The sequence below is a fragment of the Cricetulus griseus genome (assembly GCF_003668045.3).
Source record: "Cricetulus griseus strain 17A/GY chromosome 1 unlocalized genomic scaffold, alternate assembly CriGri-PICRH-1.0 chr1_0, whole genome shotgun sequence".
In the NCBI taxonomy this organism is placed as follows: domain Eukaryota; kingdom Metazoa; phylum Chordata; class Mammalia; order Rodentia; family Cricetidae; genus Cricetulus; species Cricetulus griseus.
The window spans coordinates 80,158,613-80,179,879 of NW_023276806.1; the positions used below are offsets into that span (position 1 = coordinate 80,158,613).

The window sequence follows — 21,267 nt, forward strand, 5'->3', positions numbered from 1 at the left end:
ACTAAGACAATAGTTAATACTTTTGAATTTGTCTTTCCATGTTCAGAATCTAAATCAAAACTAAATATCATAATACCATATTAGTCTTCCCTGCTAAAGCTATTTTTGAGATTTCCCAAATGAAAGCACAAATATTTGTTATTTTATTTTATAAGAGAAGTGAGATGACTACATTTGATTTAAAGATTCCATATTTCTTCATGATCTCAATTCCATTGTAATAGTTAATGTGTAGAACTATAAAATCACAAAAGAGATACTTATATATCTAGATTTAGTTTATAAGGAAATGTTACTGTTATTTCTACTTTGAAATAATGTTCCTTTGAATATTATTTTTGTTCAAAGTTGTCACTCTCTAAAGATGAATGCAATGTGGAGTCAGAACTAGATTGATCACAGATAGTTTATTAAGAAAGTAATAAACAAGCCCCTGACCAGGTTTACACCAGATGCCTGCTCATTTGCTCAGCCAAGAAGGAAAGGGTAAAAAGGACCATGTGTCTCCTGATATTTAAACCCTTGCTACATCACTCTGACCACACCCAAGCAGTGTATACCAATAGTGAGAGACAAATGGCTAAATAATCTATACGTATAGAATGTAAATGTCACCAATATTCTGTAATATAAACTAATTACATATGTATATAATTACAAGGGTAAAGAAGAAATGGCTTTTTCTGGAAACCTTACTTTTCTTCTCAGTAATTGTCTTCACCTTCCATAAAAATCTTAAAATCCAGAGTACTTCTGCCTGCTAGAGAAGAAACACAAATACTGCCTTTGTTCCAGTAGGATATTTCAATAAATGGCTTGTTCAAAGATCCTCTGTTCTCTTTAGATCTCTCCCATAGATGCCCTTTTCATGAGTGCTGATTCCTCTAGTTGGCTGCCTAGGATTCCCTCCCATTCCTCTAATTTCTCAAGATGAACAAGTCTTTGTATTAATTTCTCCCCTTTAGGTGGGACAATGTGCCTGCATTCTCTATGTATAATATGTCATTGCTTGCTCTACTGAAGCAGAAGATGCAGCCAGCATGAGTTAATTGCCTTTAGATATTTCAGTTTCTCAAAATGAGTCTGCTCATGACTCTCTCAGTCCTCCCCCTCTTTTTTTTAAAGCTGTAAGTTAAAAGGGAGTAGAAGAGATAGAGTATCAATCTATGTATTACATCTCTCACATTCTTCATAGAAACCGCATTCATTTATAGGCCTCTGAAAATTGTTGTACCTTAAAATGTGGTGCTATGTAAGAGTGTAAAGATATTCCAAATATCTGTAAATGTCATAATGTCTGAGCTAGTGAGATAGTTCAGCATGTAAATGTGTTTACCACCTAACTTGGCAACCTGAGTTCTAGTTCCAGAGTCTACATTGTAGAAAGAGAAAACCAATTCATAGAAGTTGTTCTCTAATATCCACATATACACTGTGGTATACATTTGTGAACACACACACACACACACACACACACAGGAATGAAAAAATATTTTAAAGGCAGTAATGCCTACTACTTTTAGTTATTGGAACAGCTAAAGATTAAGATAAAACCAAGATAGATAGTTTTCTCAGTATTATTTTGTGATGACTGCCATCTTATTTTCCTGTTATAGCAACTTATCTATCATTAAATACAGTTGTTTTCTGTATATAACTTAGCAGTCATCATCTCACTTGGCATTTACAGATCTATTTCTTATTGAGGTGGCCTGGGAGACCCAGAGACACATCTTTCAGCATGCAGCTAATTCTCAGAAAATCCCAGGAGACCCTCCACAGAGCAGCTGGTTGTTGAATTGACCAAAGCTGAGGAAAATCAACTTCAGCCTTTTATATTCTGTCCAGGAATATTTCTTTGTGAACCTTCCCTTCCATGTTCTAAATTAATGTTCTCACATAACTGTCTTCACTTTCTAATAAATTAAATTGAGTACTGAAGGATTTCACTCAATTAAAACTTCTTTCAACTCTAACATCCTGTGAACAGTCAGACAGTCTTTGATGTAGAATCTCACAGTGACATTTTTCTCTGTATTTTCTTACCCTAATTTCATTTTTCCTTACTGGATGCTCTTTCAGGATGATGAATATAGAAGGGCAAATTATGTGTATCTAGCTAAATTCCCAATGGGATTTCTATTCTCTTCATTTTGTAATATCAAGGTAAATAAAGATGAAAGACTGGCTGAATTGGTAAATTGGAACTTTACTTTCATAGAAATGGCCTGTTTTTATGTATCTGTCATATAAATCTCAGCTTTAGAGGTCATTTTCTGAACCTAAAGAAACCAAGTTAAGTATTAGGCACTGTCAATCTACTGGACATTAGCATCTGTCACACAGGAAATGCTTTTCTGGATATTTGTGCATATTAACTTAATCCTTAACAGTAATACTGAATTAAAAGTTTTCTGCTCAGCAAGGTATATCATGTCCTTAGTCCCAGCTCTTGGGAGACTCTGTGAGTTTGAGAGATGTCTGGTCCATCCAGGTCATTCAAGTAAGACTCCATCTCAAACAAACAAGCAAGAAAACAAAGAAAATATCTTTCTACACTGATTCTAGTAAGAAAAAACATAGTGTGTCAAGTAAAATGACATAGCTATTATGATCTAGTAAATTAAGTAATAATTAAACAAATGAATAACAATAACTGAGAGTTAAGGAGGAATGTATAGTCCAAATTCATCATTAATGAAAATCTAAAAAATTATTAAATATGTTAAAAAATCAGAAGCATGTATGCTATTGACTATGTTGTTCACAGATTAGAATTTAAAATTGTAAGGGTCATTAAAGACTATACACTCATTTCTTCTTCTAAACTGTGCTGTGGTAAAATGTGAACTAATATAGTAAACACAGCAAACATAATATTCCCATTCTCAGCTCCACAAAATAATAAAACATACTCATGGAGAAAAAAATAATACATCACTAGCACAAGGGATGAAAAACAAATCAAAAACAACAACAAGAAGACAAAATACAATAAAATCTGAAACATCTGTATGCATACATGGCATTAACAAAATAAAAATTGTAATTCATAATCTTTAACAAGAGAAAATGAAAACCCTTATGATTTAATGACAAATTGTATCCAACACCTAAAAGGAACATATCATTGTTGAATAAAACCAATAAATAAAGAAATGACCCTGCCCAAATACATTTTATGCATCTATAATATTCAGATACCAAAACTTGGCAAGGGCTTTTTTTTTTTACTATGAGACACCAGAATCTGCCAGTCTGAAGTGTTTATGCAGCTTAAGGATTAGTTTACACTGAAAGTCATAAGAAAAACAGATGCAGAAAAAGTCTCTGGCCTCCATCAGTGCTCTAAAAAACTAGTATCAAGCTCCCAAAGATAAATGTTATTCCTTCTATCTTTCCTTAGCATGCAAACATGTGATAAGCAGGAAATACTTCATCTGAAAAACTAAAGATGGCACAGTTAGAAAAATACATTCAACTCCATATTTAATAGCTTTTATTTGTTATTTATTTGCCTTTTTATACTCTGTCACACTAAGAGAACCAAAATATCTGTCCTTTTTCATGTCATTTCTATACAAAGTGATTTTTCTTTGTTAAAAAAATGTTTTATGGGAGCATTCAAAGTCACCTCTTTGAGAATTACTCATTGATATTGTCTCTCTTGTGTATATATCAAATATGCTAGTAAAATCTGATATCTGTTTTTCATTTAGTAATTTGTTACTTCTTACAGGGACCTATTCTTACACAGAATTCATGAGTGTTAAGAAGAATTATTGTTACCTACAGTATCTGAAAAAAGATACATATATCCTCAACACAGTACACCATTTGTGAGCTTTATCCAGTAATATAAAAAATGAATAATGCATACTGTAATGTATATAGCTTAATAGTGAGGAGTGACATTACTTTACAACTAAGACAACAATGAGAACAATGTGACAGTTGGGCAGAATAAAAGTCAAATAATCTAAATCAAAAGAGAAAAGGTATTTGAAAGTTTAGCAATTATTCATTACCTTAAGAACAGATTAAGAATAATGAGAAACTTTGTTAAACCAATAGATAATAGCTCTGTCAAAACTATAACTAATCGCCTATCTACTGATAAGTTATACCATTCTTGCTGAGAATGACAGGGAGCAAGCAAAATGGGTGGATACAATGGTATACTTAGTAAAACAAGTTAACAATAAAGAAAACTGTCAAAGAAGTCAATTTATTTTATCCAAAGTTGATGTTATACACAAAGAAAATGCTACCATATATAAAATGAATTAGATAAACGTTCTAAGGCTTTAGGATACAATGTCAATATGAAAATTTAACTGTATATAGCACATATGAGCAACAAAAATTATTATAAACTTTTTACTTTTTTGGTTTTTTTAAACTTCTTTTCTAAAATTTTAATTAGAAAGAAAATTATTTTACATGTCAATCCCAGGTCCCTTTCCTTCCCCTCCTCCCCTGCCCCCAACTAACCCTACCTATCTCAGATCCTTTCTGCTCCCAAGGGAGGGTGAGGCCTTCCACAGGGGGTCTTCAAAGTCTGTCTTATTCTTTGGGAGGGCATAGGCCAACCCCCTTGTGTCTAGGCTCAGGAAGTATCCCTCCATGTGGGATGGGCTACCAAAGTCCATTCCTATACTAGGGATAAGTACTGATCCACTACAAGATGTCCCATAGATTTCTTTTTCTATCTTCTCTTCCTTTCTTTGCTCTTCCTCCTATTCTTCTCCTTTGCTTCGCCCCCCCCCCCATTTCCCTTTGCCAAGGTGACTCTAGATTCTGTTAAAATTGAAAATTAAGACTAAATGTCAGTGACATATACAGATTGAAAAAATGATGAAATGGGTTTAGGGATACAGGGAAGGAATATTATAACAAGAAACTAAATTTTAGTACAAATGTATGATGATTGCACACTTTTAATCCCAGCACTGTGAGGCAGTGGCAAGTGGATCTCTGAGACTGAGGTCATTTTTGTTTTCATAGCAATTATCAGGTCATCCAGAGATATAAAGATAGGCCCTGCCTTAAGACAAACAACAAACAAGTATGTGAAACAAGGTCACTGAAAGAGATTAGCCTGGGTAATTACTATCCTAAGTAGTGTTGAAAATATAAGGCTCCAAACAGAAAGAAATGCAGGTAAGCATCATTGTTTTAGTTTCTAGGGCAAAGTTAGTCAATACTTGTATCACTTTCATTTATGCATATTGAATTTGAACAATTAAATCATTGGGTTGTTGGAGTGAGGATTTTCAATATTGCAGTATTAATTTATAGAGAAGTGAGAGAATGGGCTGAAATATACTGCAACAAAATAACTTAGAGACTTTCCATGGGACCCATGTTTAATTAATACTAATTCAGATGATGACAGATTTATAATTATATTCATACATGCCCGGACATGTGCCCTCTTAACACACACACACACACACACACACACACACACACACACACACACACCACAAAGTTGCACATATATTCATTGTCTAGTCCTATCAGCTGAGGGTCTAATCAACTATAACTCAACAACAGCAAATACTGGTAGAGTTCAGATTTTGTCTTGTTATACATTTAATGCAGCTCCATTCTCTAATGAAAATGAACCAAAATAAACAGATGATGATGATAAAGAAGAGAAAAATAAATAACTGAGGCTCATTGGAAAAAAAAAAGAATGATTTGAAGATGAGCAGGGAAAACACTAACAAATCTGGTCATTTACTAGTGCAGAAAAAGTAACTTGACCAGAGAACAACCTAACCTGACACTGAAAAGGTTTTAAAGGGGCACAGAGGCCAACTACACAGCTTTGCAAAGCTAGGAAAAGTGAGCAGAAAATTGTATCAGATAATAGGTAATAGGGCAAAACAATGATTCAGTTCTGAGGCATAATTATATATGTAGTATGGAGAGATTCTCCATGTAGAAAGGCTCTAAATAATTGATGTAGATCTCCTACAAGCAACAGTGATATCAAAAAGTTATTTGCTTCCAGAGAACACAGTATGAAAGTGAGCAGGTCATAGTAATCATGATAGCAATCAGTATTGACAAATTGCCTTGATAGTACACCCTTTTACTGCCAGGGTCATGAAAATAGCCATTCATCCTCAGGCCTTCATCGTGAAACCTCATAACCATATCTAACAATACTTTAGCAAATCAGTGAATTGCAAGAGAAGAGTATCTTACAAAGTCCTGATACATGAACTTCAAAATTGATAGGCTAAAAAAATATGGAAAAGAAAATTTGAGATATATCTTAACCAAAAGAAATTTAACAAGACTAGCTGGAAAACTTATTGTGATTGCCTAAAGGGGTCTGCAGAAGAGATCATATATGAGTAAAAATGAACGAATTCCAGAAACCAAAGTTTTCACATAACAATGTACCAATGCTTCCCATTTACCCTGCAAATGTATTCACTATTGTAAGACATTAGAACAAGAGGATGAGGATAGGCATAATTGGATACAGATATGCATGGATTCTCAAAACATCCTGCTCTCCAATATCCTTCTATCTTTCTTTACTCTCTTTTCCTTTCTTCCATTTCCCCACTCTGTTCTTCCCTCTCTCACTCTTTAACTCCCTCTTTGTCTCTGCTTCACTTTTCCCTCCCTCTTTCTTTTCTCTCTAGCACTTTTCCTTTCCCCACTCTTTATTTCTTTCTCTTTGGATCAGGGACTCAAGATGTAGCAAGAGATCTACAACATCTGGCTTCTTCTCAATCATATTACATTAGAGGAATCAACACGTAAAAAGAATCTCAAATACTTTTTGAGAGAAGGACCTACAGCACAAATGCTTAAACTTCACCAAGAATTCAAACAGAGTAAGAAATGGAAACTTGTCTCGAAATGTAATCCAACCTCATTCATGTTAAGGAAAACAAACACTACAACCACAGTGAGACAACATTATCTTCACATTTGTGGACAAAACTGTATTAGCCCCACATTCTGCTAGAAGGTGTATGGAGAAATAAGGATCATCACTGATTAATGCGAGAACAACAAATCAAAAATTGCTGGCAACACTTATAAAAATTATAAAAATAATGAGACATTGTCAGGCAGCTGGAATCTAGAAATATACCCTCAGGATAAATCTCTATACCCTGTGTGTGTGTGTGTGTGTGTGTGTGTGTGTGTGTGTTAATCGAAATTACTGCAGCACTGATAATAATAAGGGCAAGGATAAATATGCAGATGGGGAAACAACTCAGTACTGTTTACTTCTGAAGCATAAGAACCTGATGTTGATGCTCAGCAATCACATAAAAAAGCCAGGTATAAGAATGCATGTTTCTTTTTTTTTGGCGGGGGGGGGGGTGCTTTTTTTTTGTTGTTTTTCACAGTGCTAGGAAAGAAGAGACAGGGCAGACTACCAATGCTTTCTGACCCATTCTGGCCTACTCAGCAAGCTCCAAGCCAATGGCAGATCCTGTCTTAAAAGAAAAAAAAAAAAAAAAAACTACATGATTTCTGAGGAACCACATGCAAGGTTGACCTGTGACTTCTAGAAGCATGTACCAATGCATGAATAATCATACTCTTGTGCACAAACTACACACACACACACACACACACACACACACACACACACACAGTGAGACTTTTACAATTTGTGTGGTTTTGTTTTAATAAAATACAGATTAAATACATTTTGATTTATCTTTATCATGAGATATTGTGAATCTGATTTGCATGCCAATGCTGAGAGTCCAAAATGTGGTAAGAGCAACAGATTAAAATACCACCCCCCAATTTTGCCTAGCAATAATACTCCTCCATGGCCTTTACTGCAGTTCCTGTCTCATGGCTCCTTCCCTGACTTCCCTAGAGGATGGAAGTTGCTCTGAAATTAAAATAAGCCCTTCCCTCCCCTTTAAGATTTGTTTGTTTGTTAGTAATTGTGTTTATTATCAGCAACAGAAGAGTAGACTAATAAACAATTACTTACTGTGAGTGATATTAAAGTCAAATATAAGATGGATATCCATAAAGTATTTTATCCATAGGCTATTCCACAGGTCTGGCCTTTCCTACATTTTTGGGGTCTCCAATAAATTTTAGACTTCACCTTCACAGCCTTTCAAAATGGCCTCCTTGGTCCTCCATATGGAGATAACCCTTTACTACACCTGGCAGCAGCTGCTTTCCTTAACCACAGAGGAAGCATCTTCAACCCCTTCCTTTATCTGCCTTGATAAAGTTAGAACCACATGGCTGGAGATTTTTCTACTTGCCAGAACTGGAACCTGACTCCTCTTTGACTTACATTTGCATCAGCTTTCTACTGTTGATGATTCCCTTCACTGTGTATGCTTTCGTTTAATTCCTTTTTACAAATTGAATGCTTAGCTGGCCAGAGTCTTGTTCTGAGATCACCACTTCCTTTATTTCATTTAGAACTAGACTTTTCCTTAAATGTTTTATCTCCATGAGCACAGAATTTGGTTTCAACATTACATTGCCTGATGCTCTTTTTCTCCTTAAATTGTGTATTTTGCATTTCTCCTTGCCCACTTTCTCCTTTTCATTATAAATCTGCATAAGAGTGATCGCTAACTGACACAGTCAATACAAGTCTTTTTTGAAATCTCCTCTGTTAACAAAATTATTCCAAACCTCTCCAACTTATTATGTAGTTTTTTTTTTTTTTGAGTAAGGACAAAAACCATCCATATTCTTTGTCAAAAGGATAGTCTCTAGGACACTTGTTATATTGTACTCTGCAACCTCTTGATCTTGTCTCGTGGAGCCCAGAACTACCGTTATCCATGTTCCCAGTAGGATGGTTCCTTAAGTCCCACTTAAATCATTCAACTTCTTTTCTAGTCCAAAGTACACAGATATTCTAGTCCTTCAAACAACAGAATGGCCAGGCTTATCATAGCCATATCTGCTATCAGATATCAACTCCTGCCTTAGTTTCTGTTCTATTGCTGTGATGATACACCATGACCAAGGCACATATTATAAAAGAAAGGATTTAATTGGGAGCTTACTTATAGTGTTAGATCTTCCTGAACATCATATCAGGAACCAGACAGGCACATTGGTACAGAAGCTGCAGAGACCTTTACATGATGATCTGCAAGCAATAGGAAGAGAGAGAGAATAGACTGGTGTGAGTGTTGGAAAACTTAAAGCCAATCTCTGTGAAGCACCCTTTCTTACAAGACCACACCTCCTCTATGATGGTTACACCTACCATTCCTTCCCACTCATTGCCATTAACTGAGGACCAAGTGTTCAATCATTAAAGTCTATTTGGAGAAATGTAGTTCTTTTTAAAACAACTGCAACTTTTAAGACTAAAAATGATAGCAAATATTGAAATTATATTCATTTATGTATAAATGGCAATCTTGCCAAAAGCAATCTACAGATTCAATGCAATCCCCATCAAAATCCCAATATAATTCATCACAGTCCTTGAAAGAACAATTCTCAACTTTATATGATACCTGTATATTCTAAGGAGAAGGTTTTTGTATCTTGGTCTGTTTGTTCTTTCTCACTGTAGACAGAATAAAAATAATGAGCAGTATCCTTAAGTGAGTTACTGATAAAGGCTGTTCTAGTTAAGATTTCTGTTGATGAGATGAAGCACCATGACCAAAGTAACTTGGAAGTAAAGAGTTTCTTAGGTCTACACATCATTAGTTTTCTTAAACATCATATTCCATCATCAAAGGAAGTAAAGACATGAACTCAAACAGAGCAGAAACCTAGAAACCTGAACTGACACACACAGCTTGGTGCGATCCTGCTTACTAGTTTGTTCTACATGCCTGCTCTCTATACTTTCTTATATTACACATGTAGACCAACCCAGGGGTGGTCCCACCTTCAATAAGTTGGGCCCTCCCACATCAAGCACTAAAAAATGTTTTGTTTAGAGCTCAATCTTAGGGAGGTATTTTCTCAATTAAGCCTCCTTCACTTTAAATGACTCAAGCTTGTATCAAGTCAAGATAAAACTAACTAACACAAATTAATACTTAGAGGAGGCTTTGCAAAAAGTATTCATGGGTTGTATCAAATGACAAAGCAGCAACAATGAAAAGGAACTTCTCTATACTAACAATACAGTTGATATATTGCCACTTCAATAAATTATAAGAGAGGAATATTCAAGACTGCTATATGGTGGTTTTGGTAATATTAAGGTTTCTTATTAAAACCAAAACAATATTGGAGTAGACATGGTAATTTATTAAACCAGTATGACAAATCCCTTGTCACTTGATAATTTTCTCAAGAAAAGGCTTTCCACCTTTTTCATATGAATTGGGATGGAGGATTTACTTGTCAAATTCCCATTTTTCTAGACATTTATATTTCTTTTTGGTGTTACTGTTTTAAAGTAGGAAACAGATTAAGAAACTATAGAAAACTAGATGGAATTTCTGAAATCAGTCAGATTAATAAGGTTATAAAAAGAGAAATAAAGAGCTTTCATTTTCCCCCCCTTTTAAATTTAAATTACAAACAAGATTGCTTTACATGTCAATCTCAGTTCCCTCTCCCTTTCCTCCTTCCCTGTCCGCCCCCAACTAAAACCCTACCTATCCTATACCCTTTCTGCTCCCCAGGGAGAGTGAGGCCTTCCATAAGGTACTTCTGAGACTGTCATATCTTTTGGGATAGGGCCTAGGCCCTCCCTCAATGTGTCTGGGCTCAGGGAGTATCCCTCTATATGGAATTGTCTCCCAAAGTCCATTCCTATGCTAGGGATAAGTACTGATCTACTACAAGAGGCCCCATAGATTTCCGAGGTCTCCTCACTGACACCCACATTCATGGGGTCTGGATCAGTCCCATGCTGGTATCCCAGCTATCAGTCTGGGGAACAGGAGCTCCCCATTGTTCAGGTCATATGTTTCTGTGGGTTTCACCAGCGTGGTCTTGACCCCTTTGCTCGTCACTGTTGCCACTCTGCAACTGGATTCCAGTTCAGTTCAGTGTTTAGCTATGGGTGTCTGTTGCTACTTCCACCAGCTGCTGGATGAAGGCTAAAGGATGGCATATAAGTTAGTCATCAATCTCATTATGAGGGGACAGCCTTTAAGGCATTAAGAATGCCTTAAATTCTCTGTTGTTTAGCTTATTAGGATCAAAGACCTCAACATAAATCCAGAGATACAGTACTCATTTATTTAATTTAAGAACAATATTATTTAGTGAAATCAGTCTTTAAATATGTCATAATGTCAATAGATTATTGGATAATTAAGAAGAAAATTGTAAAAATGAATTGTATCTCACCTTTTAAGCTCCCTTGTTTCTTTTCAGATTAGAGCCTTAATTACCTCTAATTATTATTGAGTGATTCTTAGACTTATCACAACTGTCCCATTAGGTCTTTAATCATTGATCAAAAACAAGAACTTAGGGGATCAGCAAACAAAACCTGTGTTCTACCTTTAGAATTGACTTGCATATTTCTGAAGACAATATATAACACTGAAAACAAACACTTGTACACATGCACAAACACACAGAGGCACACAGAAACAGATAGATAGATTTTCTATAGATAGATGATTGATATTTTAGAATGTGCCCATAAAATTGCCAAAAAAATTTAAAACTGTGATAGAACACTAAAATATGAGGAACAATCTCATGTACCAAGCTTTGGAAAGTTCAACTGAAATTTTACCACTTGGAATTTTCTCAATTCCTCCTGCAAAGCAGTTCTCATAAGATGAGGTGAAGGTGTGATGATGATGACACTTATGATGGGTACAATGAAACCAACAATCAGGTAGAATCAAAACAACATAAAATCTTGGCAACCAAAATATGGCTGCAGATAAATTTAAATCTTTATATGGCTTCTCAGGAGAGTTCTGAGATTCATAAAATTCCTGTTTCTTTATCACCTTCAACTCCTTTTGTAAACAGGAGCCTCATCAAAGTCTTATTTTGCTCTCAAAATAACCCTGAATAACATTTCCCTGTTCATCTTGAGCACATTCTTGATTTTGTACTTCTTTGGCCCCTTTTTGAACATCCACGTATGCTGTCTAATTTCTCTCTCTTCCTATAATTTGAGCATCATCTCTTTCTGGATACTTCCTTTAGAAACTCTTCTGGATAATGCAGACATTTCCCAGGAATGACTATGTCAATTTTAAGATTCAAGAACTATCAGCCACTGAAACAATGCTCCTAGAATGGATGGAAGAAGGAAACTAACTGGATCTATATATGTGATTTCAGGAAAACTTTCCTCATTTACTCAACTGACTTCACCCTGCAAATGGCCATGATGATAGAAATTAATTCCCCCTATAAATTCTGATTTTCCAAAAGTACTAAATAACACCCTGTCTTTCTGTGACCAACCACACTTACTGTGATGTGAGCAAAATTGCTTCTCAAGGGAGGTCATAAAAATAAATGAATTGTGTTTACCATATTTTAAATAATTTTAAGTTAAGGAGAATACAGAATAGAGTATACATATAAAGAGGACAGTTTTGTAGTTAGTTTTCTCTGAGTTTCATATTAAGATAAGGGCCTATGAGCGTATATGGCATATACTCATGCAAAACTTATATTTTTTTCTTATGAGTTTCTTATGATTTTCTTATAATCCAAAAAGCTTGAAAGGTTTTCAGGGTCTCATGATTGAGCTTGAATAATTCATAGTCTCTCCTCTCGGTGGTAACAGAATTTACTAAGCTGTAGCAAAATTTTATCATGTCTGGTTCCCTGGGTCTCTCCTGGGTTAATAATTTTTCTAGGCTTCATTGGATTTGTCCTTGCTGTTCAATTCTATCTCTGTCTGACTTTATTCATATACTTTTAGAGAAGTTTTAAGTTTATAGTTTGAGAAGTTCTTATTTATGCCTATCTTCATAACCACTTATTGTCCCACTATAAATATCATACATATGCACATTATTCATCATCCATAGTCCTACATTGTTATATGATCAACAAAGCCTATGCTAAAATAAATTCTTTTTATTGAATACCTTTATCTTATGAATTGTGTGTCACTCACACACACACACACACACACACACACACACACACACACAATGTTATCACATACACAGTAGTTTCACTGTATTATAAATACTTGGTGCTCTGCCATTTGGTCTTTCCTAACTAGTAACCTCTGGCAACCACCTCTCGCACCATCTCTATATTTTTGACTTATCCATAATCATACAGATTTGAATCCTACAGTATGTAGTGTGTTTCCAGTTTAGTTGGCTTCATTCATTTAATACAGCATGTTTACCTTTTCTCTGTTTTGTCATAGTTGGATTTTTTAATTTTCCATTTTTAAAAAATTAGAACAAATTCTTTTTTTTTGATGGGACTTGCACTGAATCTGTAGATTGATTTTGGTGAAATTTTTATCATTTTTTTATTTGAATTGCAAACAAGATTGAATTACATGACAATCCCAGTTCCTTTCTCCCTCCCTTCCTCCCCTACCACCCATATGTTCGAACCACAGTTTCCCTTCATTCCTCCATGTTCCCCCCCCACCTCCCTTCTTCCACAAATTCACACCCCCTCCATTGCCTCTTCATAAAAGAACAGGTATCCATGAGACAACATCCAAACAGGACAAACAAGACACAATTAAGCAAAGCATTTAGAGGCAATTAAGCAAAGCATTAGATGTATAACTAGGAGTCTTCCTAAATAGCTTTTAATTCATTTAGACAGAATTACTCATTTGAACCCAGAGTTCGAAGATGTGGACTGGTCTAGTTAGCCAGCTTGCTATGAGGACCCCTGGCCTCAATACCCACCAGAAATTGATATAGGAGCTAGGGATCTGAACTCTGGTTCTTATGATTGAACAGCAAGTACTTTATCACTTTATCCACAGAATCATCTGCCCAGCTGAAATTTTATTTATCACTGAATAATCCATTGTTCACAAGTGCTCCATCTTTATCCATTTGTGAACTAAAGATCATATGCACTGTTTCAAAGTTCTGGTAATCATGTGGAATGTTTCTAAAAAACATCATTGAAGAATTATGAATGTAACTTTTCAACTGTTTCTTTAATTTCTAGGAGTAGTGATGCTGGATCATGTGACATGAACAGATACTGCCAAGCTGTCCTCCATGGTGAATGGAGCATGTTGCACTAACAACAAGGAATGAGATTTTTCTCCTCCTCGGTCCCTTTAGAATGTCCTATCACTCACAATTCAGAATTTGGCATTCTAATAAATGTATGGTATGTCTCCTGTTTAATGGGTACTTCACTAATAACTTAGGAAGTTAAGCATCTTGTCATGAACTGTTTTTATGACAAACATAGCAAAATAAGTCCTCTTCTGTTTCCTGAGCGCTGGAAATAAATGTAGGTGCCACCACACTTGGTGATTTTGCCTCAGGTTCTAATTGGGGTATTTCCAACTGTTGAGTTTAATGGTTTCTTAAACTTTTGCTGCCTCTCTTCTTTGGAAATAATTCAGGCATGTCTATAGCTTCTATACTCATTGTCTTCAACAATATCTCTCTTTTTCCTAGTCACATCATTATTTTTTCTTTTGCAAATTGAAGGATTCAGATTATCCTTGCTAAAATAACAACTCAGATTTTTTATTTTGTATTTAGTTATTATTGACTTGTAACACTAAATTATGTAACCTTGTATACTTTCTACATATCTGTGATCCTTCAGCTATGATATAATTAATGACCTCTGGAACTCCCTTTTAGTTTCTTCATGGAAATAGACCAATATGCAAGGCAATTTCTTCATGCAGAACCTACAAAGAGATTCTATAGTTATTCTTCTATTGATATAAAGAAACGCCATGAACAAGTTGGATTTTATAAAAGAAAGTATTTAATTGAAGCTTGCTTAAGTTCCAGAGAGTTAGTCCATTATCATCCTTGTGGGTGAAGTGGCGGCTGGCATGCAGGTATGGTGCTAGCTGAGGGACTACATCTGATCTGTATTTTACAAGCACAGAGGAATAGGGCAGGGTCTGGGCCTTCTGTGGACTTTTTAAACCTCTAAGCCTATCCCCAGTTAATCAACTTCTCCAACAAGGCCATACCTCTAAATTCTTCCCAGTTTCAATAATGGGACAAACCACTCAAATACATGTGCAAATATTAAAATGGATGTCATTTTCATTCAGACCACCACACATGTATGCGTGTGTGTCTGAGTGTGTGTGTTTGTATTCCAAAATAATAACTACAATCAGATCATTCCATATAATGATACCTGTGTTTATACACACACACACACACACACACACACACACACACACACACACATAAATTGTATAAATTATATAATTTCAGGACTGATCATTTAGTTTTGAATAAGTAATTGGAAAACATTTTCCTTAGAAAGACTGTTTTCTCCTACTCTTAGCATTCTTCATTTGACTGTAGTTTTTGTCTACACATGATAACCATTGAGCTTTTTCCTTTCTATGTTAAGATGTCTGATGGTATTGTCCTTGTTTTGTTCTTCTTTTGGCAGTGTGTTGTTGAGCAACACTTTCCTGACATTTCTAGGAGATGCAATCTCATAGCAAACATCTGTTACTATAGCTCTTACAATCATTGTTCCCTGTCTTCCTTGATAGTCCATGAGCCTTATGTACATGACTTCTGTTGCAGATGAATCATCCTTTTAAATATAGTATGAAACTTCAGTTAATTACATTCTTCTGATTACTAAGAAGTCAATATAGCCAGTGACATGGAAAAAGATGAAACACTTGTGTTGTGGAATATATACCAGAGAAGTGTATTTCTTACAAAAAGAGGTTTGAAAATTTTCTATGGGTCAACATACAAGTATTCATTATGCCATTAACCTGCAAAGACATATTTGGAATACTATGTCTATTGTACCCTCAGATTACTTGTGCTATATGGATGATCTAAACATTGAATCTAAGCATATTTTATTTTTATCCCTCTAGAAGAAGGGATAGAAGACTGACTCCTTAGACATTAAGATGTCTCAATGGGTAAACATGCTTGACAGCAAAGTCTGCAGACTGGAGTTCCATAACCAGACCATGAAGATGTAGTAGAGAACTAACTACACAACATTGTCCTTTGACTTTCACACATGTGCCATCACACACACACACACACACACACACACACACACACACTGAATAAATAAATAAGATCTTTAAACACTGAATATTAAAATTGCCTGGAGCATTGTGTCCTTCCAATACATTTACATAAAAGGCTATTTAAAATAAAACATGTAACAAATCATAATATAGAATTTATTATAACAAAAAATTTTGAAGTTGCTACTGCATGATGCTTTATTTATCTCATATTTTCCAAATAATCTGGGCAATGGCTTTCTTTTTGTGCATGAGTGAAATATTTACCATTGTAAGGTATTAAAATATTCAACTAGTACCACTGTTCCCAGCACACACAATCCCTCGGGTTCCTCCCTAGAATTGCAACAGAACACCATCTATATCCCCCTTCCCCATCTCCATGCACCCTGTGAATCCCACAGATGATCCCCTCTTGGTCTTTCTACCAGATTTGTCTTGTCCCAGTTTCCAGCTCAGGTGGACACTCCGGCTCAACTGTGGGCCATGCCTGCCAGAAGACTATACAGGGTGACTGAAGACCTTCTCTCCTCTCTGTGTTCCCCAGTAGACCCAATTTTTCGGGATTGTCCAAGCTGCAGCCTTTACATGTCTTCTGTGGATCACAGATCATCCCATCCTGACCTCTCAGAAGTCAGCACCCAGATCTATAATCACCCCAAACTGAGATGCCTGGACACCAGTATAAAAACACAATCAATAAAAGTCAGGAAAACATCACTCCACTAGAGCCCAGCCTTCCTTCCACAGCAGGCCCTGAATATTAAAACATAGCTAAAGTACACACACACACACACACACACACACACACACACACACACACACACACACACACACACACACACACACAAAAGACCTTAAAAGCACCTATATGAAGATGATAATCTGCCTTCCCGTAGCTCTCATCTTCTTTTTTCTTCCTGCTAGCTCAGGGATCTGTACTGACTATGCTGATCAAAATTTGGGCCAGAGAAAAGACTATTAGAATGATGATTTTACTAATCTCGATGAGGCAATACTAGAGAGTAAAACAGGAATGTGTCTTCTTTCCAGTGCATAAAGTGAGCCAAATGTTCTGCTTATATAGCCCCAAAGTTATATTCCTACCAATCATAGCTGACCATGTAAATGAAAGGCTATGTTTGCACCATTTAAATGAGAAATTGAGTTTGTATCAACCATAGCAGTAAGCATGCATATGAATGACTGTATTTGAAGTAATTACAAGCCTTCTGCTGGAAGACTTTCTCTGCTGAACATTTATTGTTGTCCAAGGATCACAAGGGTAAAAAAAAAAATACAAAAAGATGATTGGAACAATTAAAACAGGATCAGTACATCCAGAAGTGAGAACTCTGCCTTAGGAGCAAACAGCTGTGACTGTCAGGGATCTTTCTCAAGGCATGCCTGGACTGTTCACAAAAGCAGGTGTTGTCCTCAGCTTGATCCAGTAGGGTGTCTGAATTTTCTCAGAGCATCTAGGGCTTCATGAGATCTGATAGCTGTAACCCAAGGACACAAAAACTTTATGCCCAACCCCGTAGCTTATTTCCAAGAAAACAAACAGAGACAGAAAGAATGACTACTCACATAAAAGACTTATGATTAACATTACTAATGATTTTACCAAGGTTTAACAATTGTCAAACAATGTTCAAAGCCTCTTTAGTGTCTTAGAGAGTGGTGATTACCTCTCACCTGTCTCACAATCTAAAATCAGTAATATTTTAATATATTAGCAATGTATTTATTACTTATTAAATGTAAATTAATGATGTAATTGTATTTGTATTTGAAATAGAATGGTAAGTTATATTAATGGAATTTTAAAATAGTAATGGATTGTTTAAATGACATAAATTATACACATATACCTTTAACATTTGGTGATTATTTTTTTAAAAGAATAATGAAATTAAAGGCATTAAACAAGATTATAGCCATGGAATATTATATGCTCTATTTTATTTTCTGATAATCAGTAATCAAGAGGGAATGATATTAGAATACATTTTACTGCAGAAATATGTTTTCTGCCATAGTCATTTAAAATAACAATGATAAAGAAACAATTGTGTATTAAATTTGTTTTATTTGGCCATAATATTGATATTGTTAACTGTGATCAGTTGAAGTCAGTCCCAGAGTGGAAATATGTTATCTTGATTAAAACACTTGCATATTTTAGCTTGCCTTCAGTTAACTACTTAGTTTCGGGAAAACAAAAGCTACATTTCCTTACATAAATTTCGAAGAAATAAAGTTGAGTAATTGATACACGGGGTGGTGGGAAGATATTAATCTTCCAATCCTGAAGGGAAAAGACAAAATGTTCCATTTGTAGAAGGTAGCTTCAAGTGCACTAACCACGACTCACAAATTAAAATGATATTCTAGAAGATAAAGTTCTAAACCAAGAGTGTGAAATATTTTTACGAGTCTTCTGTAGTTTATTTCCAAGGTGTCAAGTCTTTAGCAAATGTTAAAGTTTATAAGTAAAACTATAAAGTTTTCAAGCATCAGTTAGGCAAAAATAAAAATCTAATTTAAAATTCTTATACTGCTCTATTTTAATTTAAAATAATCATTGTAAATATTACCAGTGAGATATTTAATTTTTTTAATTTCAGCCGGTACTAACCTGAACATATTGTAAATTGTATGTGGTTTTTATTGCCTGTTTATAATAAATTGAAAAATGAATTCTATAAAATATTGCTATCTTACAGATTGTTCAGTTTGCAATAGAGAGTTTGTAGATTTGCAAAAGTGAGCATAGAAGTTCTGATTGACCAAGAGGAGAAACATTTTATTCTACATTAGAAACAAACTTGAGATAAGAAGGTTCATTTTCCATTACTATTAAAACTGATTTAGAAATAATAATGGCCAGTAATGGAAAGTCTACTTAAGAATGGTATTAAGATTTTTTGTTGTCTATTGCCATGATGAAGAAAGAAAGTTTATCAGAAAATAAAAGAAAATCTTAAAATACATGAATAGCATTTAACAAGAGAAAATGGCTGTAAACAATTAATAGTAGCTGTGCATTTATCAGGGAAGTAAGGGGATGGAGAGATTGCTGCTCCTGCAGAGAACTTCAGCTTGGCTTCTGGTAAGCTTGTCCAAGGAGCTTGAGGCTGCCTGAAATTCAGTTTCATGGACCTGACCCTGTCTTCTGGATTCTGCTGGAACTGGCACTCAGGTACACCCACACACCCACACACAAAGAAAAAAAATTAAAATGTTGGAATAAATCATTTTTTGGAGGTAATGAGTATTAAAGTAGGTGAAGAGATTTGGGTCCCTTGGCACAGTGTCTTTGGGTGTCTTTGTAAATAAAAAGAGTATTATTCTTGACCCAGCAGTAAAATCCTTATCTGATCATGAGACTATGTAGACAATATACTCTTGGACTTCCTAGGTTTCAACACCACAAACTATAGTTTTAAGTTTTATAAACTACCCAGTCTGGCATTACGTTACTGGAACACAAAATGAATGAATGCAACATTTTTAAAAATATTTCTAAATTCTTTAAATATTCACCAAAGAAAAACATAGTATAGTGTAAATTATGATTGCTTCTTCCTAGTAAAAGGAGTTCTTACTATGTTGTCTTGCTTGTTCTCAATTTGTGGCCTCAGTGTTCCTCTTGATTCTTGTCATCCTGAGTACACTGGACTATAGGTGTCACCACTGTTACTGGTTTTGCATGTAAATGTTTAAATGACACACTGAGCTACAACAGGTAATAAAAAAAAAAAAAACACCAAGTATTTTTACTTTAAACATTGCCATTAAAGGTTCACTTTGATATAAATGCTTAAAAATATATAAAGCCGTTTTGTGGGTATGGTGTCAATTCAGTATTCCCATTTAAAAAATAAAGAAATCACGAGCATGAAATCTGCTTGTTTTAAGAAAAGTGATTAAGCAAGTGCAATGCTGCATACAAACCTCAGATCCTCAGTTTATAAGCGGGGAATATGCTGCATTGGGAATTTGTAAAGGAAACAAAATATTCAAGTAATTGTTAATAAAATGTCATAGTTTTAAATATTTAGAAAATCTGACCTCAAATTTTAGTCACAATTGTAGTCATTAACATTGTGATGAGGAAGATTTAACATTATCATTACTGTTAGTGCAAGGGTCATGTCCTAATGTCAAATACAAAAAATTAGCAGTTTAGAATTAAATGCATCAGTTTCATTGGTTGTTCCCATGTTTAAAAAATATCTACAGCCCTTTTGTATTTTCAAAGAAACCAGAATTTCCTATTATTTCTTCCTGATTCTAGTTACTCAATTATTACCAGATTTCCTAACAAAGTTGTTTAATATTTGAAATGTGGAAATAGATTATAATGGATCAAACTAGTATTTTCATTTGACAGACTAAATTTTTACAAATAAGTTATCTTTGAAATAATAATTTACACAAAAGAACACTTACCAGGATGCTTTTTCAAGAGAATAAAATGTGCCTTCCCCTAGAATGAGATTGATGAATACTCTCTATGCTATTCTAGAGTCCTCATCCAGTGGCTGATGAGAGCAGAGACAGACATCCACAGAAATACACTGAGCTGAAATCTGGAACTCAGTTGAAGAGAGGGAGGAATGAAGAACGAAGGGGTCTGTACCTGGTTGGAGAAACCCACAGAAACAGTTGGCCTGAAAAAGGGAAAGCATATCGACCCCAGATGCTCTTTGGGAGGACAGTACAGGACTAATCCAGCCCCCTGATCATGGATGCCAATGGGGAGGCCCCTGCACTCCTGGGATTTTTAGACATAGAGCAAAGGTTTACCAGCCTATAATCCTCTACCCCAAGGAAACTAGAAATCATGAATGACTCCAGAGGGAGGTGGACTGGAGTTTTGCCCTGGTGGGTGGGAGGGACTTCGAGAGCCCATCCCACTTGAAGGGATTCGCTCTGTCTCTGAACACATGGGGAGGGGCCTAGGCCCAGCACAGGAAGATTTGGTGGACTTGGTGGAACCCTGGTTGGGGGCCCTACCCTGCCTGGGGAGTGGCGGGTGGATGGGGTGGGGGGTAGGTTGGAGGTGGGGGAGAAGGAATGGGGGGTGGGGGGAGGGAGAGGGAGAGGGAAAGTAT

At 35.5% G+C, this 21,267-nt stretch overlaps 1 long non-coding RNA gene across 1 annotated transcript; it reads right to left on the minus strand.

Annotated features, from left to right (window-relative positions):
* Nucleotides 1-17,385: 17,385 nt before the first annotated feature.
* LOC118239476 lies at nucleotides 17,386-20,738 on the minus strand. Its single transcript, XR_004771719.1, has 2 exons — nucleotides 20,603-20,738; nucleotides 17,386-17,646 (listed from the first exon to the last, which is right to left on the minus strand). It is a non-coding gene; the product is annotated as an uncharacterized LOC118239476 (long non-coding RNA).
* Between the last annotated feature and the right edge of the window lie 529 nt (nucleotides 20,739-21,267).